The sequence below is a fragment of the Tympanuchus pallidicinctus genome, unplaced genomic scaffold (assembly GCF_026119805.1).
Source record: "Tympanuchus pallidicinctus isolate F22 unplaced genomic scaffold, pur_lepc_1.0 scaffold3, whole genome shotgun sequence".
Lineage (NCBI taxonomy): Eukaryota > Metazoa > Chordata > Aves > Galliformes > Phasianidae > Tympanuchus > Tympanuchus pallidicinctus.
Window position 1 is genome coordinate 40,197,929 of NW_026294747.1, and position 21,458 is coordinate 40,219,386.

Here is a 21,458-nt window from a genome sequence, read left to right on the forward strand (position 1 = left end):
CATCACTGCGTGCAAAAACTAAACCGTACCGCAACCTCGGATCACTGCTATCTTATTACACGAGGTTTCACCAGGACGCTCCGTGTGCTTAAGTGACGCCCGATCTCAGCTCCTTTACGTTCACAGATCACCCCACAAAAGCCGCTGCGCTTAACAACCCCCTCAGCAGCAAATCCCCCCGTCTGCAGCGCGTGGCAGCTCCGCCCGGGCAGGCAGAGGCGCGCGGAGCCACGTGCGGCAGCGAAGGTGCGCATGCTCACAAGGCGGGGCTGGCGAGAAGGGAGAGAGCGGGAATAAAGGCACGTGCTGCGGAGGGGTGCTTATTAGCTCTCGTAAAGGAGGAGTGCGGGTGGCTGCTTAGTTTGTTCGGTGCTGCTGTGCTGCAGAGCGGTTGTTGTGGTCACGAGCGCGCGATGGTGCGTGCCTGAGGAGGTCTTGGTGAAGGCGAGGTGCTGTGTCTGCGCCTTCTGAGCTCGTTTCTGAGTTATTCAGTGCTTTACAACGTGTGTGCTGCAATGAAGGGGTGAGAGAAAAAATACATGGAGGTAAGATTAATTAATTTTTTTTCCTTGAGCTTCTTAATTATGTTGCAGATAAAGCACCCCTCAGTTGCCGATACCAGCCAGTGACTGACCTAATGTCTGCATATGGACCCCTGCACTTTACCCGGTAACCTATTTGGAGCCTTTTCAGATACAGGTCTTTTAGTTCCTCGTTAGCCAATGCATGTGGGCAAGTACAAGAATACAGAATTCCATGCTTGTACTACTCTTTTCACTCTTGGTGCCGGCTGCCAGACCAGTGAGCCCTGTGACTTAGGATCCATTCTGTGTTGCTGACACTTAAATCTGTTGCACTCTGGGCTATCTAGTGCAGTCCCCAGAGTGTATGTAGACCTGTTAATCTGTGGTCTCTTGTTACTGGCAATTGACCCCTGTGGCATGTATGTAAGATTAAGAATCTTTTAGGTTGGAAAAGCCCTTTGCTATTTTTAAGTTCAGCTATTAGCCTGACCCTTCAAGTCCCATTACCAGGGTTGTGAGGGGCCCGCAATACCGGATTCAAACTGTGGTCAACCAGGACGTGAATACAGGGACATGATATCTTCCCTGGTCCTGCTGGCCGCAGTATTTTTTGAAGCAAGGCAGGATATCATTGGCCTTCTTGACCAGGGCATGTTGCTGCATCATGCTCAGCCAGCTACTGAGTAGCATCTGCAGGTCCTTTTTTGCTGGGCAACTTTCCAGACACACTGCATGAGGTTGTTTTGACTTAAGTGCGGCACTTGGCCTCTTTGCTTCTTTGTATGCCATTCAATTGGGTGTTGCCCATGTATCCATATCTAGGCTGTCTGGATCCCCTCAGGGAGCCACTACTCTCTAGTCGTGCTGAGGTTATAAAAAAAGGTGTAATAAGACTTGTTAATAGACTCATCAGATACAGGGCTTAGTTGGACAAGTGTCCTGTGTTTATTTCACCCTTACCCTGTCTTTGTCTCTCTGAAGCATTCTATAATGTTTGTATGGCTTCTCAAGTTCTCTCTAGTATTCCATATTTTCATATACTATCACAGCTCTGCTTCTGTAATACAATTTTGATTTTGTGGTGCCTTCCTCAAGGCTATCTTGAGTAGTTTCTTTTGACAGCCTATCAGTTAATGACTGCTTGCTTCTCATCTTTCTTGTCTCATTTCATATCTACTCACTAATATTTGTGCATTTATTTGCTTTATTGTTTTTCTTGTTGCTTGTTATTTCTATTACACTAAATAATACTTAAACAGGTAATTTTATTAACCATATGCTCTTATACTCCTTATACTCTTAAAATGAGAAAGATATTGCTGTATGTTTAAGATTCTGGAATCATACTCCTTTTTGCATTCACTCTAATTTTAACTCTATTGAATTACTGCTATGAGTTGCTTTTTTCCTCCCTACTGCTTATTTCCTCAGGGGAGAAGCTTTGGTTATCTTCAGTGGAATTTCTTGTAGGTTTTAATGAAATCTGAGTATTATATTTTTACCAGAGCTGTAATGTTACGGGTCCAGGGGCATGAGTTATTTGTATAGATTTCTTATGTCTGAATTGTGCTAGGAGCCTCAGCTCTACACCTAGCCATGGCAACCTTCCATGTTATCCAACTGGTTTTGTGCTCATGGACCTGTCTTTAGATGACAGCACATAACAAACACAGCATAATGAACACCTGCTTATTCTAGAGAGACTGAAAGTGTTGTGACATCAGGCCCATCTTTGTCCCTGATTAGGTGAAAGCATGGTGTTCGTGCTTTTTAAAATGTTTTAATTATTGAAGAAATGCAGCAATAGATTTCTGTTCTACTAAAAAAGTGAGGAGAACAACTTAATTTAGTAGAAAAGCAGTCTAATGGTTTAGAATTTGTAACTGAAAATAACAGGTTTCTGTACTTCTGCATAGATGTGTGGATTTAAATATATTAAAGTATCTTTGAAATGACTTTGTGAGGTGACTCATAAGTTGTGGTGCAGATGCTGGGGGAAAGGAACAATTTCAAATTAAGTAATTTATTGCAGTGATGTATCCAACCCATTAAAATGGCTTGCAACCTAAAAATATTGTATATGCTCCACTTACTACTTATTAATACAATAGAATCTGTTGTATTAATGGCGAACTCTAGAGTAACCTGAATTACTTTAAGAAGAAAACTAAAATCCTTCGAGATAAAATAGGAGAAAATTGTAAGACCAGCATGGGGATAGGTTCTAGGGACAAGAGGAGTCTGGACTTGATGTTTTCCTTTCTAGCTTCAGAGTCCCATTCTTGAAACTTTCTGTGCTGACTGCAGGCTCAGGACCAAAGGGAGAACTCTGGTCAGGCAGTGAGCAAGCAATGATATATTCAGGATATTCATTATGGGAATAGCATTGGCTATTATCTGTGGAAATATCCCCAGAAACAGGGAAAATGTAAAACCAGATAAAGAAAAATGGTTATTTGAGCATGTTGTTTGGTTATATTGGCTATCCCTTAGGATTCCATGAATTCTTGAGTGTCTAGTTTGTATTTGCAGAAGTATTCCAGCAATGCTCCCATTTCTAGGGCATTTTTGTTGTTAGCTTGTAAACATGTTTATTGTTCATAATTCTTTACTTAGAAAAATTGAGTAATTCAGCTGAAAGTAGATAAAAGAATCACAGGGTTTAAACTATCAATTATAAATGAACAATCCTAGCACTTATGAAGGGTGTAATTTATTCAGAAAAATGCTGCAAGTAAGGAACATGGAAGATGTGGTGTTGTTTTTCTCTGAGGTAGTTTGGGGATGAGAAATGATCAACCTTGATCACCTGTATATGTTTAGAAACACATGTAAAAGTAACTTGCCTGCATCTGAAACGGTCTAAGACTAGAGAGTAAGAAATCAATATTCAGAATAAATGTCAGCCCGCCCAAAATTATATAAGGTGCATCGGCAGAGAACTAAGTTAAGCTATGAAAGTGAAACTTGTAGGAGGAGGTTAAGACTGAGGTATGCGAGTTGAGCTACATTTCTTGGAATGGAGTGGCAGCATATATTTTGCTAAGAGATGTTGGCAAGAGTTTTGAAGAGAAACATCCTCATTCCAGAATTGCACCTTTGTAGCTATCAGGAGTGAAGTGCTGTAACTAGATTTATGCTTACTGGGAGGAATCGGCCACCGACCTTCGAAGAAGGCAAAATCAAAATTGTGTGGTTTCTTTTTGCTGGCTAGGTATGCAGCCCTATTTCATTGTTTCCAGCAAAGTGTACTGCTCTTACCTAGTCACCAAGTGATACTGATATGCTGATTCACACTGAGATTATCCTGTTATGAGATTAGTTGTCTTTCTCTTGTGTCAGATCCCAATGCGCTAACAAGCTGGCCTGCTTACAGTATTCAGACATTATTCTTGTGAAAAAAGCACATGATAAAGAGCACAGGAATAAAAACACGGACAGAACATCATGCTTTTTTAAATCTCCACTTGGGCTTTGAAAATCAATGTTCCATTTGCTAAAAGCCATTTAACAGGCATTTCTGTGATCAAACATCTGAGACTTGAAGGAAAGTGGGACTGCTCTCTGGGAGGAATGATTTAGTGATCAGACATCTAACATAATGATAATGGAAGAGTATAAAACCCATTTTATTTTAAATATTTGATTTTGTTAAGAGTGTTTTCTCTAATGGTTTAGCTGCTCTTGTTTATAGTTTATAGGTTATGCTTCCACTTACAGATAATGTGAGAGGTTTGTGCAAACACTTTAAAGCATTTCACCCTACAGTGTGTGTGTACTGTGGTTAAATTTATACTGATTTTACATTCATGAATTTATATAATCTGATATAAACATAAGTGACTTCATTCTCACTGCATACTGCTCAGGCTGGAGAGAGAGCTCTGCATACTTTCATTTTTTTTTTTTTTTTTAACAAAAAAAATCTAATGGGAGAGAAAGAGAAGGTTAAATGACTCTTTGCAGAGCTCTATTCACTATATCTTGAGAAGGGTATCATAGCATTTATGTAAGATACACAGGCTTTGAGGATGTACAGAAAGATGCAACAACTTCAATGTGAGGACTGGAACTTTCTGTCTCAGGAAAGAGGCTACTGAAAAAAATCCTCTAAAGATTTATAAAATTGCAAGCAGTAAGGAGAAGTATAGAGACTGATTACTCACTATTTCTAGCGCAGCAACTCAGCAGGCAAAAAAGAAATGATGATTTAAAAGGAGAAGGGGGGAATATCTTTTTCACACAGTGGGAATGAAGTTTAGTAGAAAATTCTTTTCTATGTTCTTATGACAAATTATGAAAAAGCATTTAAAGAACATGTCTGTGGTTGACTGTTCAACTTGACAATATATATCTGGTCTATGCCATCAATTGTCCCTATTTAACTGTTTCTAGAAAGCTGACAAGGACCAAAAGAAACTTTCCTTCTAGTATTCTATTCCTTAAACTTATTTCTGCAAGCTATTGCTGAGGATAGGATGTTGACCTCCTTGAACTTGCACAGTTCTTGGCACGTTCTCATATTATTAGTGTGTTGGTCACTCTAACTTCTTTTTTCCTTGATAAGTAAAGGTTGCAGTCCTGTAAAACTGGACGAATAGATCCAAATAAATAGGGATATATGGAATCCAAGGTATCTATGTCAAATCAGGAAGTTAAGTCTGCTCAGTTCTATCCTTTAAGTTCTTTACTTGCCCTTAGCTTCTCACAGTATCTAAGGGTCAGTGGTACATCAGAGACTGAAAACAGGTTAGTTCAACTGAAGGCATACAGTAAGGATGCAATCTTTAACTCTGCTTTAAAGAGATGAGAGAAGTGAGGCTTTCTGTGATTATTTCAGCCAGTTATGAGGTGAACTATCTGTAGCTGAGTAGAACATTTTCAACTTGCAAGCTGTAGAAGCAGAAAAATAAGTGTGTTAAATTTACTACTCTCATATATTTTCCCTGAATCCTGTGTGCTTAGTGTTATTTAACTAAAAAGAGTTTATCATTGGCTACATGTCTTCAACACTGAAAAGCATAAAGATTTTGAGATTACTGTTTTACATACCACTAATTCTATGCTGTTCTTAGAAGCAACAGATAAAACCAGTAAAATATCTTAAAACATCAGGTGAGGTTAGAGGCAAGGAGCTGAAAGTGCTCACATGTGAGGTATAAACTATCCAGAAGAACTTGATTACTGAGAACCTGATGATGAAGGACTTCAGCAGTGTTTATATTGTGTGATCAAAGAGCTGTGTTTCTCAGTAAGTATTTGCCTTCACAATGATGACTAAGAATTGGTAACTTTCTTGAGGGGTTGAAATTGCATGGGCAGAGCTTCAGTATCTTTGCAGATGAAAGTTGAGATCAGTGTTGTAACTGCCTTCTGGACAGAAAAGCTGAAAGAATAAGTGGGCTTTTAATTTTTTGAAAAAATCAGACTGATAATCTAACCTGTGGGCAGTGACACAGATGCAAAACCTCAATTTCAGATTGCAGTAGATGCCTTTCTTTAACAAACCCAATGCAGCCAGGCTGGGTATGTATGCTTTAGTTTTTCCATTCATTGGAATATAGATACGCACAATTTTTTGCACCTCCTGTATGAAGTGCTCAAACTGGCTTTTCATGAGGCAGCTGCAATAAATGCACAACTACAGCTTAAAATAATGATACTGTAAAAACATAATTATGGTGTCCTTACTACTTGTTTTTTGGTTGGTTCTATGGAATGATATTTTCAAAACTGCCTATACAGCTGCTGTGGTTGGGAACTTCAGGGAAAAAATAGTTTCCTATTGCCATTGAAGGCCTCTAGCAGCTGCATATGATATCCAATTAATGTCTTAAGATTCTCATATTTAAGAATGAACTGGAATCAGGGATCTAAACTTTTGGTGAAAAAGGGACAAAATTTTGAGCCAAATTATCTGGATCTTATTTTTTTTTTTTTGTCAATAAAAGGTGCCAAGTTCCTAGTACTTGGTAATAATGGTGTCCTTCCTGTACATATAGAAGATGTATTGTGATCCTAACTGGAAAGAATAATTGGAGGAAGTGGAATTAATGTTCCACTGTCATCAGTAACAGTTCTTGCAATGTTAATTGCCTGATTAAGCCTTGAAGGAACTGTCCTTGTGATTTCCACAGCAATCTGCAGGTTTTTTTCTTATTCTAAGTTATCTACTGTTCCTCCTACATCTTTATATTAATGCAATCTTGTTAGCTAAAGAGGTCATTCTAGAAAGTGTTAACTAAAGCTAAGTGTCCTGTCTGCCACCCCACAAATTGCTTTCATACCTCAGGGAAAGAAACAGACTATCTCTAGGATAAAGTACAGAAAGATGTAGTTCACTGAATGGTCTTTCATCTGTATCAAGGTAAGATTAACAATACACAGATTCTGTTGCTTACTGGAGATTCACAATTGTGTCCCTCTACCAATAAAAATGATTGGAAAATATTAATGTGTGCGTGTTGCCTGTCCTTTTTAACAGGATGTAATTTCTGTAATGGTCATGTTATGTCTGACTAGGCCAGAATTATGCCAGAGAATCCATTTGATCTTGTATATTCTATCTTGTGTGTTCTAAGTAGCTCAGTTATCACCTAATAATCTGTAGTCTCTCCTAAAGCAAATTCCAGCCAGCTGAGTCTGGAAAATACTTAACTGTACTGTTATGACACTGTTGTACCATGTAAATGTGACCTGTAGTGAGGTCATTTTAATGTGGTTACACAGGTTTTGGCTCAAAAGTTGTTGATATTTCATTTTCTTGATAAGTGTTTGTTGCTGTGCTTGTGAGAGATAGTGGGGGAAATACGTTGGATTAAATTTTGCACTGTGTTTTTTCTCCCTCTGTGTGACTGTGTTTTATGTGTTCAGTATATTAGGTTTTTTTTCCTATATAGTTTTCTCTCAGGATAGTTGCAGTGGGGATCAGTTTACTTTGGTCATGATTTTGGTTTTTGTATGTGAAGCTCAATAATCCACAATACATAAAACCATTCTGATGGAACTTGGTGTTCATATTATAAACATTAATATGCTCAGCTATAAACGGAATACATTTTGTTCTACAGGAGGAGGTTCAAGATTTAAGAGGAATTTTCACTTGAGCAGAAAGCTGCCTTTGCTATTGCTTCTGCCATATGTCACCACAAGATAAGTAATTGATCTTTTCTCAGCAGTGCATGTTCTAAACGTTGAAGTAGAATCTTGGCAATTTAAATAAACTTTATTGGGCTGTAAATTAGATTTGTACTGAAGAGTGTTAGCTTTAAGTTCTTGATTTTTTTCTTAACATAAAATACCCAATTACAGATAACATGAAACTTCTAAAAGCTGTGGGAATGGGCCACCACAAATGCAACTTGAAGGCACTTTCCATTATTTTTATCTCTAGCATATATTCTTTGCCAGTCACTGGAGCTACGACATAGCATGCCTGTTCGCTAAGGATGAATTGTCGTTTTTCCCCTAAGAGTAGTTAAAAGCAGTTGTCACTCACTAGATGGTGCTGCGGCATTAGCTTTGAGTCACCTAGCTGTGTCCGGAGAGCAGATAATGCCTGAGGCGAGATTGTTTTGGTAATGGTTTTACAAGCATTCAAATAGAGACAGTGGAATCCGAAATCTACTGGGGAGAGGGAATGTTCTGCAGTACACCACAGTTCTGGTAAACAATTTCGTAGAGATTTTCTATGTGTAATATGTATCATTCAGGTGCATCTGGATGGTTGTGTATACTCATGTTGATGCATTTTGGCCAAGAAAAAGGAAACAACATAAATGTCTTTGCCAAATAGAATGTTTGTGAGTGATGAATAGCCTTCTTCATTCCTGTTAGAGCTGTTAATAATCATAGAAGTGAAAATAGAGAGATTTTGCGGAACGGAAAGCACAGTGATAATGAAAGTAGTGAGAATGAAAGCAGTTGCTTTGGAGTTTTATTCATGGAATATAGCACTTCTTAATTAGTGGTCACTAATAAGAATCTAGCTCAGGACAATTTAATCATCTAACGTCATTTGGTTTACGAGACCTACGTGAAACAAGTCTTGCATCATCATTACTGCATTTTTAATATCTGCAATCATATTTTTGCTGTCTTTCTTAACTGCATGTATATTAACAGCAGTATTTTTCTTAATTTCTCTAAGCAGAAAAAGCTTGGGAAAAATAGTATTTTTCAATCTACTACTTGATGAAACATTATCACCTCTTTTCTCCGAGGCCAAATTGCAGCAAATCATTTTATTTCAGCATCTAGGAGTTGAACAGCGTTTACATCTTGTTTACCTTTTGTATTTTTAATTTTATTTTCTTGTGGAAAGAGAATTATGGCATTATGAAGCAGTCTGATTTGTATGCTGTAGTGAATGTTCTCTTGTAGTTTCTGTGGAAAGAAATAGGAGGCATTACTTCTGGGAACCCTTATCTATTTCCATTGAGACTAATTTTAGAGGTACATTTTGGGAGGAAACTTCAAATCCTATTGTATTTAGTTATTTGTGTGAGGTTTTTAACCTAATCATAGAATGGTTTGGGTTGAAAGGGACCTTTAAGATCATCTAGTTCCATCCCCCATGCTACAGGCAGGGATACCACCCTCTAGACCAGGTTGCTCGAAGTCCCATCCAGCCTGGCCTTGAATGTTTCCAGGGAGTGGGCATGCTTAACCTTGCTGGGCAACCTGTTCCAGTGTCTCACCATGCTCACAGTAAATAATTTCTTCCAAATGTCTAGTCTGAATTTACCCTCTTCCTGTTTGAAACCATTTTTCCTTGTCCTGTTGCTGCCTGCCCTCCCAGTCACTCCCCAGATTTCCTGGAGGTTCTCTTCAAGTATTGGAAGGCAGGTATAAGGTCTCCTTGATGCCTTCTCTTCTCCAGTCTGAAGAGCCCCAGCTCTCTCAGACTGTCCTCATAGGGGAGGTGCTCTAGTCCTTTGATCATCTATGTGGTCTTCCTCTGGACCTGCTCCAACAACTCTATGTCCCTGTGCTGGGGGCTCCAGAACTGATTGCAGTACTCCAGGTGGGGTCTCACAAGAGTGGAGTGGAGGGGCAGAATCGCCTCCCTTGACTGCTGGTCACACTCTTGATGCAACACAGGATATGGTTGGCCTTCTGGGCTGCAAGTGCGCATTGCTTGCTCATGTTGAATATTTCATCAACCAGTACCCCAAAATCCTTCTCCTCATGGCTGCTCTCAAGATATTCTCTGTCCAACCTGTATCCATGCTTGAGGTTACCCTGACCCAGATGCAGGACCTTGCATTTGGCCTTATTGAACTTCATGAGGTTGGCATGGGCCAGCCTCTCAAGCCTGTCCAGGTTGTTCTGGATAACATCCCTTCACTCTAGTGTGTCAACTGCACACTCAGCTTGGTGTTGTCTATGAACTTGCTGAGGGTACTCTCATTCCCACTGTCCATATTGCCTACAAAAATGTTAAATGGTTCTGGTCCCAACACTGTTCCCACTGAGGAACACCAGTCATCACCGGTCTCCACTGAGCCGTTGACTGCAACTGTGAGTGTGACCATCCAGCCAGCTCCTTATCCAGTGAGTGATCCATCTATCAAATCAAATGTTTTCCAATTTGACGGCCAGGATGCGATGGAGGACAGCGTCAAATGCTTTGTACAATTCCAGACTGATGATGTCAGTTGTTCCTCCTTTATCTACTGATGCTGTAACTCCATCATAAAAGGCCACCAGTTTTGCCAGGCATGACTTACTTTTGGTTGGTTACTGCCAATCACCCCGTCTTTATTTTCCATGTAATCAGAAATGTGGCATTCATAAATAGATAAATCTAGTGCTAATGGCTTGTGTGTGTGCTGTTCCCTGTTCTGAGTCTGAATTTAAGGCTGCTTATTGGTATTACTTATAGTTTAAGATAGCTGTGATCCAAAAATACTGTATACTGGATGTTTAGAACATTTAGAGAACTTCCATCAGTATTTTCAGGTTACTTTTGTAACCTAAAACCATTAGTTTCATTCATTCCCTATAGGTAATTATTTTCCATTAGATGATATGAAATGGTGTGTGTATATATATATATTTATATGCATTGCATATTACATATATTTTATATGCATTGCATATTACATATATTTTATATTAGATCCTTTAGTTAACATGAACTGTCAATGTGGGGAGGGCATGTTAACTGTCAATGTGTTGATGAGAATGAGTGCTTTGTGACAGGATTAGAAAATGTAATTGCACAAATGTTGTAGGTGTGGGGAAAAATGTAGAAAGAATAAATCTGAGACAGTGGTCCCCTCCTCCTTGCTAAATTAGGCAGTTGTTCCCACTTTGTTGCAATAAGATGCAAAACGGTATCTTTTTCCAGTTAGCATGGAAATGTCAGAGCAAATTGTCTTTTTTTTAATCTGTGGAATTTCAACATTCATGTTAAGAAGAATGTCCAAAGCACTTTGTATTGCCTATGAACTCCTTCTTTATTTACCTGTTAATGTAACAGAGAAGCGCCTTGAACTTCAACAGTGATGGTAGGACTTGTTTTGAATACATGAAGACCAAGGTATGTCTAGCACAGCTCCCAACTAGCTGACTCTGGTAGGGTCATTATGTCAGCATCATGAAGCATTAAGTATGTTTGCTATTTCCTGACAGACTAAGCTAGTCTTTACTCACCTCCAAGTGCATCTGGTAGTTTACCACAACATCAATATTAAAGCCAAGTGAAGTTATTTTGTTCAGAACTTTGAAAACGAGTAACTACCATAGCAAAAAAGTGCCACATTTGAAATATGATCTTAGGAAACTTATTTTCAGTTTCTCTGTTTTCAATAGCTTTGCATGATTCTTCTTTCCCTACTTAGTAAGTGTGCCACTGACAACAAACAAGTTGTCTTTAGCAACAAACAGATTGCTTTCATAAATGTTGTGATCTGCTTCTGGAAAAGGCAGTTGTGTTGATTTGGCATGACTTTCTGAGGTTCTAGAAAAAAGTGCCAAGCTCTTTCATTACTCATTGTGATGAGTGAGGATTGGTGAGGCCTGACCATAGAGAAAGTAAAAAACAAACAAACAAACAAAAAAAAAAACCAAAAAAACCCCCAAACAAATACCAGTTTCAGTATTTCTCAATTTAAGTCATTTTTGTAAAATTCTGAAACATGACCTCAGTAACACTTCTTTTTTGAAGCATAGCAGAAATTCTTCTAAGCTGCAGCTTTATATGAGTAGAATGGTGTATTCATGCGAGCTATACTGAATATGCATCCAATTACCTGCATCATGCCTGGGTTAAGCTTTTTAGATGCTATTTCAGCAAAAGAGTAATTGAATTTCAAAGCATAGAGGAAAGAAACAAAGCAGATAGGACAAAAAGGACTATTCTATACATTTTATCTGTCCCCAAAATCTTCTACTGCTGCGTACTTTTCTCCTATGTTTTAAAGGAGAGCTGGATAAATAGGTAGCAAACATGCAAAGAAACGAGAAAACCCCACACAACTCCCTTCTCTCCACACTCTCTTCCTCCCCACCCCCCAAAAAAAAGGTGACTAAAAATCTGTAAAATCTTACTGTAAAATCTTGAAGTGACAAGTCCATATCACTTGTGAAGTGTACAGAAAGAACATTTCTTTTTGTGCAAAGGTTTGGATGGAAATAATCTCAGACCCATATATCCTAAAACAGTACTTGAAGAAGTTTGTAGCTTCTGCAGCCAAGCAGTAGCGGCACCAACAGCTGACTTGTGTGGCCATTAGTTAGGGTTATCAAAGTGAATTTTGAGTGCTTAAGCCAGCACTTGAGTTGGTGTGGATTAGAAATGCTTGCCTGGATAATTGCAAATAACAAATGTCTGTAAAACTGTCATGATCTTGATTATTGAAAGAGCTACATCTGGGAACTGAATTATTTATTGTGAATTGTTCTCCTATCTCCTCTAGTAAGTGATCTCGTATGTCAGCGTTCAGTGTCTTGTCAAATGAAGTGGTCTGATCCTATTCTGTTGCCTCACCTCCATTCTTGTGTTATCAAGTTTAGCACTAGCATGCATCTTTCCCTTCTTGGAAAATGTAAGGATGGGCATTACTTTATTAGATTATCTTCCCTTCTCTCAGTTTGAGTAGAGCACCAGCTATCATGCTTTTTTTCTCTCTCTTTTTTTTTTTTTTTAGCATAAATAAAAATGTATCAGTTGCAGTCTTCTTTTTAAGAGTTATATCCAGAAAAAAAAAAATGAAAAAAACCAAAAACAACCCACTTTATTCTCTTCTTTAGTAATCCCAGTTATTATAGAAGCTTATTTTCTTCATGGTTTTTTTTTTTTTTTTTTTTTGATAGAAAAATTTCACGGTCTACTCATAAAACCACGACAGGAATGTTTAAAATCATTCTAAGTTTCTTAAAGTGTCATATTGCTGTATTCTCCTGAAGCAATCACTCTGCACTGTCACACCATGGTTATATGTGTGAATATGAAGGGTTGAATGATCAGAAGACAAGTGCTGTTCAAAGATTGTTCTCGTAAACCATAAAGTGCTCAAGGGCTGGAGGAGAGTAAGGATTTTTGTATCTCTAGGCATTTGCCATCTATACTTCTGAGTTTGAACAGAGGATTGCAAATATCTAAAATCTGCAGTGTGTAACTATCTGTTCTCTGTGTAGTTGTCAGCAAGTATTTGAGATACTTGGAAAGGTGTGGCTCATATTTTGTTGAAATAGATCAGTGTGCCCATTATTTGTAGTAATATTATCTATTGACTTGAATGGAAAACATGCAGCATGAATATTTTAGTGGTTCATTGGTATGAACTTAAGGAAGAATATGCTATTGTATACCTTTCTGAATCAGGCCCAATAAAATTCTTGCTAAAGACTAAGCAGCAACTGAAGAAAAATAGTTCTGTTAATTTGGATCTCTTCATATGTGCATATTACACTCATTTAAGTTATATTTAAATGGTAACACAGTAGAGAAAGTATGAGAAATCAAGTGATTAATTTCTCAGAAGGCGGTAAAAAAAATAATTAAGGTTACTGTGAAGTGTCTGAAGAATTATATACTTGCTCTTAATCTGATCAAAATTTGATCTGCGGAGTGCTGAATCCAAAATAGGTGGTGGAATATGTTAGACTATTGAATAGCTTTCTGGGGAGGTGGGAACAAGATTTGTCCACTGGGATAATTAAAACTGTATTGTGGAATTGCTGAAAAATCAAAATTTTTAAACATAGGTTCTTCTATAATTCAGACATAAGGAAGTGATTCTGAACCTGGCACCAATTGTTCCAGAGGAACGGGGGGAAAAATCCCAGTTTACTTTGGTTGTAAAGATGTTGTTGTTGCTGTTGTAATCCAAGAAGCCCTCCCTGGACAAAGATGCAAGCTTATTTTGCAGTGGATTTTTGGATAGCTCGCAAGATACACCATGAGGATGTGTATGCTGACAAGCAATGCTTGCATGACTACATTCATCCTGATGTGTTCATCTTAAGGTGCTTGGAGTAATGTCATACAGGGTACAGTTTTTGTCTAAGTCTGACTGTATTTCCTTTCTAATTCCTTAGTTCCTTAGAAAACCAAAGCAGCGTAGCTGCTTTTGGAAGAGTTGTCACATCATGTGGCAGCTAGTAATCTGCCTTCATGCAGTCTATTTGCTAGATGCAGATTTAAATCTGTAGAGTAGTAAAGTCTCTTATTTTCCACTTCCTGGATGTTAAAAAGTGCACAAGATCCTTTGAGTTGCTTGGTGGTATTTCAGTTAAAGTAAATAATTTTATCAAGCACTTTTTATCAACCGGATACAAAGAATTGTGTAATAAAACACAGCTAACTAGCCTCCAGAAGACGTTTTATGGCAGAATGTATTGAAGGCATCTGCTAAGCGGGACACTGTCAGCCCCCGGGCCATATGCTTCATGTCCCTGGCATATGCACAGCTAAGCACGAGCAGCACTGAGCATACTGGGAGAGGTGTGGATGCCTCTCCACCATCTCCTCCCACTCCTCAAGGGAATATGGAGAAAGCTACTCTTGCTTTAGGCAGTAGAAAGTCACCAACCCTTAGGCGAGAATCTAATCAATCCAGAATCACGACAGCTCTATGTCTGTCCATCTCTGACTAACAATGTCCTTTTCAATGAGCTCAGAGTATGCCTTTCATTTCATTTGGTGTTGGAAAGGGTATTTTAACTCCCTGTATGTCTTCTGTGTTTTAAAACTAGATAATGGGGAGTGCATCAGGGAGGTTGTTATTTAAGATGAACTATTTTTTTGCTTCTCTCAAGTATGTCTTTGGCTTTTTCTCATAGGCATCGGTTCTATTTTTACATTTCAAAACAAATGATCGACTTACAGGTCTTATATGTATTTGCCTGTATCTTATATGTATAAAAAGAAACTTCAACATTTGAAGGGTGAGTCAAGATGAAAAATATTGAAGAAACTGTTCCCTAAACTTGTTTGCGTTTTCATTTGCTTCTTTTTCAAGGAAGCTCAATTTCTTCCATGCACGTAGTTGCTTAGACAATTTACTGTATCTTTTTTGTGTTTTCAGGATAAAGCTCATGAGTAAATTTCTGTGTCTAATTTGATTTAGACTTTGCCCCTGCATTAAAGCAAGATACAAGAGAGAAGGTGAATGGCAAAAGCTAGTAGAATTAATAGTAAGGTGGCATTTTGGGGTTAGGAACAATACCTCGTCGCCCTGACATGATTTTATCTATTGCTGAACTCGTACTGAAATTATAAATAGTGACACAGAAGAGAGAGATGTGTTTAGCAGTTGTTTCTTCTGTGGTTTTTAATCCTCCTGTGGTATTATGGGTGGAATAAATTTATTAAATAACATGCAGGTTCTTTGAGCCTCTAACTCAATATTAAAGGGCTTTGCAGAATGGGAAAGCTCTATAACAGTGCAGGATAGCTGTCATAATCCCGCTGTTTAAAAGTATGGTAAGAGGCTATCCCAAACACAAGAGAACAGCTACTGTCACGAGTCTTGGCAGCAGAACAGTTTGGATGTCATCAAGGAAAGGTTAGAGACAAAGAGCATATTATTGTCAGTCAAGATGGTTTTATGGAAATGTGTCCTGTCAAACAAAACTGTCATCTCTTGACAAGATAACATCTCTGGCTAATAAAGACAGCAGAATAATTATAGTGTACTTGAATTTTTCAAAGCCATTTGTCTTAGCACACTAACATCTTGACTGGGGAAAAAAAAAACCAGAAAACTTGGAACTAAGAGGTTATGTACTGGATGGCTTAAAATCTGTTATCTTGGCAGCTCTAAAAAGGTTCTTGGGAAAGAAAAGATCTGAGGAATTTTTTTACTTCTATATTCAACACTGTAACAGCATTCTGAGATAAAAATTATTTAATAGCAAGTAATATGATTAGTTTACTTAATAACAAAGAAGCTAGGATACTATTGCATTATTACAGGATAATTTGAATCAACTGAATATCACAGCTGAAAACTTTATAAAGCCAAATACAGAACAGTACGTGGAGGGATGGAACATACTGGCCATACCTAAGCAAACTTTCCAAAAAACTCATGGAAAGGAATGAAGTAACAAAGAATTTAAAGTCAATTACCATCTCACTGTCAGTCTTTATTCAAGTGATGTGCAGAAAGTGGGAAGAAACACTGGATCTTTGAGAATAACAGGTAGATATACAGAAATAGTCTTCTATTAACAGGCTGATCTTTAGCTGGAAATAGGCTCATATGCTTTGATGTATTTCACCTTTTCTGAAGGGGAGTCTGGAATTTGACTTGAGATATACAGATAACTCATTTTGAAAAAAAGTCCTAGTATGGGATTTTTTCAGTCTTCCATGAAATGGAATGAAATAAGCAATTAAAAAAAAATGCAGTGTTTGAGTGAGAAGATACTTTCAAATAGTTGATTAGCAAATGTGGTGGATATGTCATTACTTAAAAATTTCTAATGTTGTACTTAAGCATGCTCTTTAGCAAGATAGTTACAATTCCTGGAAAGCTGTATTGCTCAAGGATGTTGTGGATACTCCATCCCTTGAGGCATTCAAGGCTGGGCTGGATGTGGCTCTGGGCAGCCTGGTCTAGTGGCTGGTGATCCTATACGTAGCAGGAGGGTTGGAACTAGTTGGTCATTGTAATCCTTTTCATGGTCCCAGGCCATTTTATGATATCTGAAAGAAATCAAGCTGAATGAGCCCTGCAAGCTGGAAAACCTGTGAAGACCTGTGGAAGTTTACTGTCTTAGTATTTTTTCTTTTCTATTGAAATAAGAATTATGTAGTATGTAGAAAGTTGAATGGAGGTTTTGGAGTCCAGAGTAATCCCTGAATAGTACACATAGCTCCTTTTTTAAGATTCTTTTTACACCATGGCTCTGGTTGGCCATGGTTTGAAAACAAAAATCAAACAAGCAAACTGAAAGAGAACCACCCACTCCATTCATTTCTTAGGACTCTCACTAGCTAATTAAAACTATGCCTAGTCAGCAGAGCAAATTGCACAGTGACTACAAGAGAATTTGATAAGTGTGTTTACATAGCATACCTGGCATATGCAGATCCACATCTTTAAGAATGTGGAATGTTCTCTATCAGTGGTGGGGTGGGTGGAAAGATTGCAGCTGCATAATCCTTCAAGAAAGTTTTGTCAGTTTGTATCTGTCACTTATCCTTGAAAAGGTATTTCTTCCACCTACAAAAGCTTGTTAGAAAATTGAAATTAAATGGCAGGGAAAAAAAACTGCATTCATAAGCATGAAAGGCTTTTGAAGCAGATTTTTTTCCTCCTGAAGTTAAACTATGAAGGTTCTAATAGAGAAAGAGGAAAGCAGTTTTCTTCTACTGACCACTCCTTGTCTATTGAGATTCATTGTGTATTTATAACCAACTACTAGCTGGTGCTAGCTGTTCTGGAAGAAATTGAAATGTGCTAGACCTTCCTTCTAATCTGGATGTTTGAAATACCTTTATATATTAGTAAAGGTGTGTGATAGGTGAAGAATTGAGAGTCTACCTAAAATGTTTTCTGATTGGTGACAAAACTTAATCATCTTCTGGAAGAAGAGCAGCTGTTGGTGAAAGTATCTGCCTAGGGTCTTGTTAGATCTTTAAATGACATGCCTAAGGCTTTACTGTGATATAAGAACAGTTGTAACAATTTCCAATTGCACTTAGATCTTGGCTTGGGTTGTGTTCATGTAGCAAGTAAAAAATCGTAGGAAAGTTGACTGTAAATTGACATTTCATCACATCCAGCCTCCCACTGGGGTTAGGATTGCTTTCTGTGTTGGCCTGGCTAATCTGTGATTTGGTCTAGATGCAGCTCAGAGTTGACTGTTTTTATGGATTGCCTCTCTTATTCTACACTTTTCTGGTGAAGGAGCTGTTCCTAATGTTCACTGAACTTTTCAAGCTACAAGTTATAGCTGTTTTTCTTAAGTTTACGTACTTCTGTTACTTTCTATCTTTTCTGCAGCAGGGGAGCAAAAATCTCCTTTTCCTGCTTCTCCAGGCAGTGCCTTCTGCAGATGACTATTTATGAGCTTTGACGGGTTGTTAGTTCTCCATGGTCCATTCATTTTGCAGTCAAGTCTTCTGGGAATGACAACAATGTGGCCAATTTTCAGTGTTAAGCAATTATATAATATCTATAGGCATCACTTTGACAGGAGATTACTATTAAGAGAAATGGCTGTAATATTCTTTCCATAATAGAGCCATTGTGCCTCCACCATTAATTTAGCTCATTTTGTGTTAGACATTCACTAAACTGGCTATAAGATAACTTCAGGCACTTGATCACTGTAGTGTTATTAAATAGTTGCATGCTAATGTGTTCAGATGACTTGCGAACCTCATACGATCAGAGGCTGTCTGAGCCATCAGAGAAGGTTAAAGGAAAATACAGTTCTGACTTGCTTGCTTTAGCTATTTTTTATTAAAATAAATGAAGCATTTTTAATCATGTTTGGAGGGGGGGGGGGGGGGGGGGGGTGCATGGGGGGGCGGTTCTAGCATGTCAGCTCTATCACTGATGTCATTTGCTTCTGGCTACAGTGTAAATAGGATCCAAATACATATTCTTCCCAAAGAGTGGGTGTGGGTGTGTGGGAGTTTTTTTGTGGAGGATGGGGCTGAGGTGGAATGGGAGAGCATGGCAGGAGTTGCATAGAGACAACAGGCAGTATTTCTAAACTTAGATGTTATGCTCAAATTTCTGATCTGGGAAGAACATAAGGCTTGATTAAAATGCAACATGGGATTTTAATTTTTTTTCTTCTGCTTACTTCTAGTTTCAATTTTACTTGGTATTTCCTGAGTGTAAGTATATGCTTTCTTCTTTTTTTTTTTTTTTTTTTTTTTTTTAGTCAGTAGATGCTTTGCATAAATGTGATGCTGAACAACATTAAAGGGCTGAGCCATCCACCTCCTGATAAATCTGCTTCCAGTGCGAATTGTGCCCATACCATTTGCATACTTTCTATGCAGCTGCTATTCCCATACAGTACATGAGCATTTTCCTTTTAGTCACTGATTAACTGCCTCCCTAGTTTGTTTTAATGATAAGTGGAGGTGGCTGTAAGTGCTGCCTTTTTCTACTTTACAAGCAAGAAATCCTGGCCATTCCAGATTGTTAAATATTCCATGGCATTTCTCAGTAGAGAGTTTTTTAAGCCCACATGTTCTCTCCAAATGCTTTGCCAAACTTCCCTTGTGATTTTAAATTAATATTTTTTTGTCATATTATAATGTAATTCAGTATAGCACAACTGTGAAAAACTGTCTCAGAGATGGCTGAATTTCAGTATTAAGTGAACCTTAAATTAGTGCTTATATAGCTTGCAAAGCATGCTGAGATCTCTAGGGAAGGAGAATCATTAAAAATAGGTACTATTGCTATTACAACTGTTACTGAAAGTAATGATTACCTCTTTCTTCCAGGGAATTATGTATGGCATTTTTTCCTATGGGAGCTGTCCCTGTCTTGAGGTTTTTCCAGTGGCCTTTAAACTTTAATCTGGGGCCTTAGAAAACCTTTTAGGTATACGCTGAGGCAGATTATGTTACTAAAGCAAGCTCTCCTGCTGGTAGAACTGTGTGTTTAATTCTTGGCAGAGCTGGAAGACTTGGCTTGGTTTTATTTCTGTTCATCATTTTCATGTAGTATGGGAGATGTTGATAGTTCTCAACTGCAGCTTAAAGGAAAGAGGAACATAGTATTTTAAAAATACTGCCCCCCAAAATTTCTATTTGATTGAAGAACAAAAATACAAATTTGTTTGATTTACTTTTAAAACATGTAAATCTAGTGCAGTTCCTTTTAGGAGGAGAATAGGAAGATAATGAAGTCAGTCTTTCACTAAAGTTGGTGAGATGTGTATCTGCACGCAGTTAAAAATGCATTTTATGAAAATTCCATCACTGTTAACATTTGGTTGTCAAGAGAGGGTGTCAAAATGAAGCAAGTGCTGTACCAGCAACTGTAGTACCAACTTATCTTTAGTTGTTTTGTTACTTTTGAATGTTAATTGTTAATTACTGTTTGAATAGACCCTTACTGGGAGTCTGCCTGTTGCAGGAAGTGAAGGAGGCATCAAACTAGCTTTGCTGTAGTTCTTTGGCAGGTTAAAACCAGCAAAGCTTCCCTAATGTCAGTGGTTTTGTGTTAATTTACACCAGCCAAAGACTTGCATGCTTTCAGTGTGTCCTCATGTGCCCCGTGTGTTACTGTCTTGCAAGTGTTTATTTAAATCATTGCAACGTGTCAAATGCTGGCCACTAAATGTGAGTTTCTCTTACACTAATTTCCCCAGATTTCTTAGAACCTGGGCTCTTTCAAGGGGGGAGCAAGAGCAGTGTCATTTAATTTACAGCTGGAAATTGACTCACCAATGCTTCTGTTCATATCTCTGCGCAGTGAAGTGACTAACCTTTTAATTTAGGTATTTAACATCAGATGATACGAAACCTGTATCGTAACATATGTCTTTCACTTCTGTGGCTTATTTCTGAAGTGGAACACTGCAGGATACCTGGTTTTGGTGTCTCTCTTTCTATCCTTCAGTATCTGAACATGTTGTGGATGTTTGTGCTCCCATGTGCTGCAGCGTGGTGATGAGACACTGTTATAGCACAAATGTGCTACTACCAAGCTACAATAATTGATGTCGCAGGATGTCGCAGATGTGTCATGTCGTCATTAGTTGCAGTCATCTGATGCAGTTGCTTATTTGGATCTTGTGGTGACATGATGAGGATTGCGATCAGATGCTCTCTTTAATGTCTTAAGAACTGAACTGTTCAGCAATTAGTAATGAGGGAATATGATGCTGGCTGATGAGGCTTTTTGTATTGTGAGGTTTGCTCATCCTGTTCCACCATGTTGTTGAAGCTGTATTTAATCATTTTGTGTGCTTTGTGCAACTATGCCATGATTGCAAATAAAGTTTATATGCAACAAGAAGTAAGAATGGAAAGCTGTACCCAAGATTTATGTCATCTTATCATTTGAAGCCCTATAATATCTGTAAAGAAATATTTAATACTCTTAAAATAGCTCTGGATTTGTGAGACAGCACAAGAATAAAATCCAGCTACAGCAGCCTCCCTGGAAATTAATTTTGTTCCATTTTAGAAGCATTGTTGTTGCTCAGATGAATGGAGGAGGAACTTGGTGTGTAGAAATGTGCTAGATTTGTGACTGGGGACAGGTTATAAGGGAAAGTCTAAAAGGCTGCATGCTCTATCAAAATAGGAAGAAAAAGTGCTTTCTGTCTGTGAATGCATTATTAAGAATAATAACCATCTAGTAGGTGGAGAACTGGAAGAAACTTTACTTAGTGACTCTGTGCCTTTAGTACTTCATAACAAATCTTACTATTGAAATATTTTGAGTTAAATGAGCAGCATAAAATAGCTGGAAATCACTTCAGTCTGATTATAAG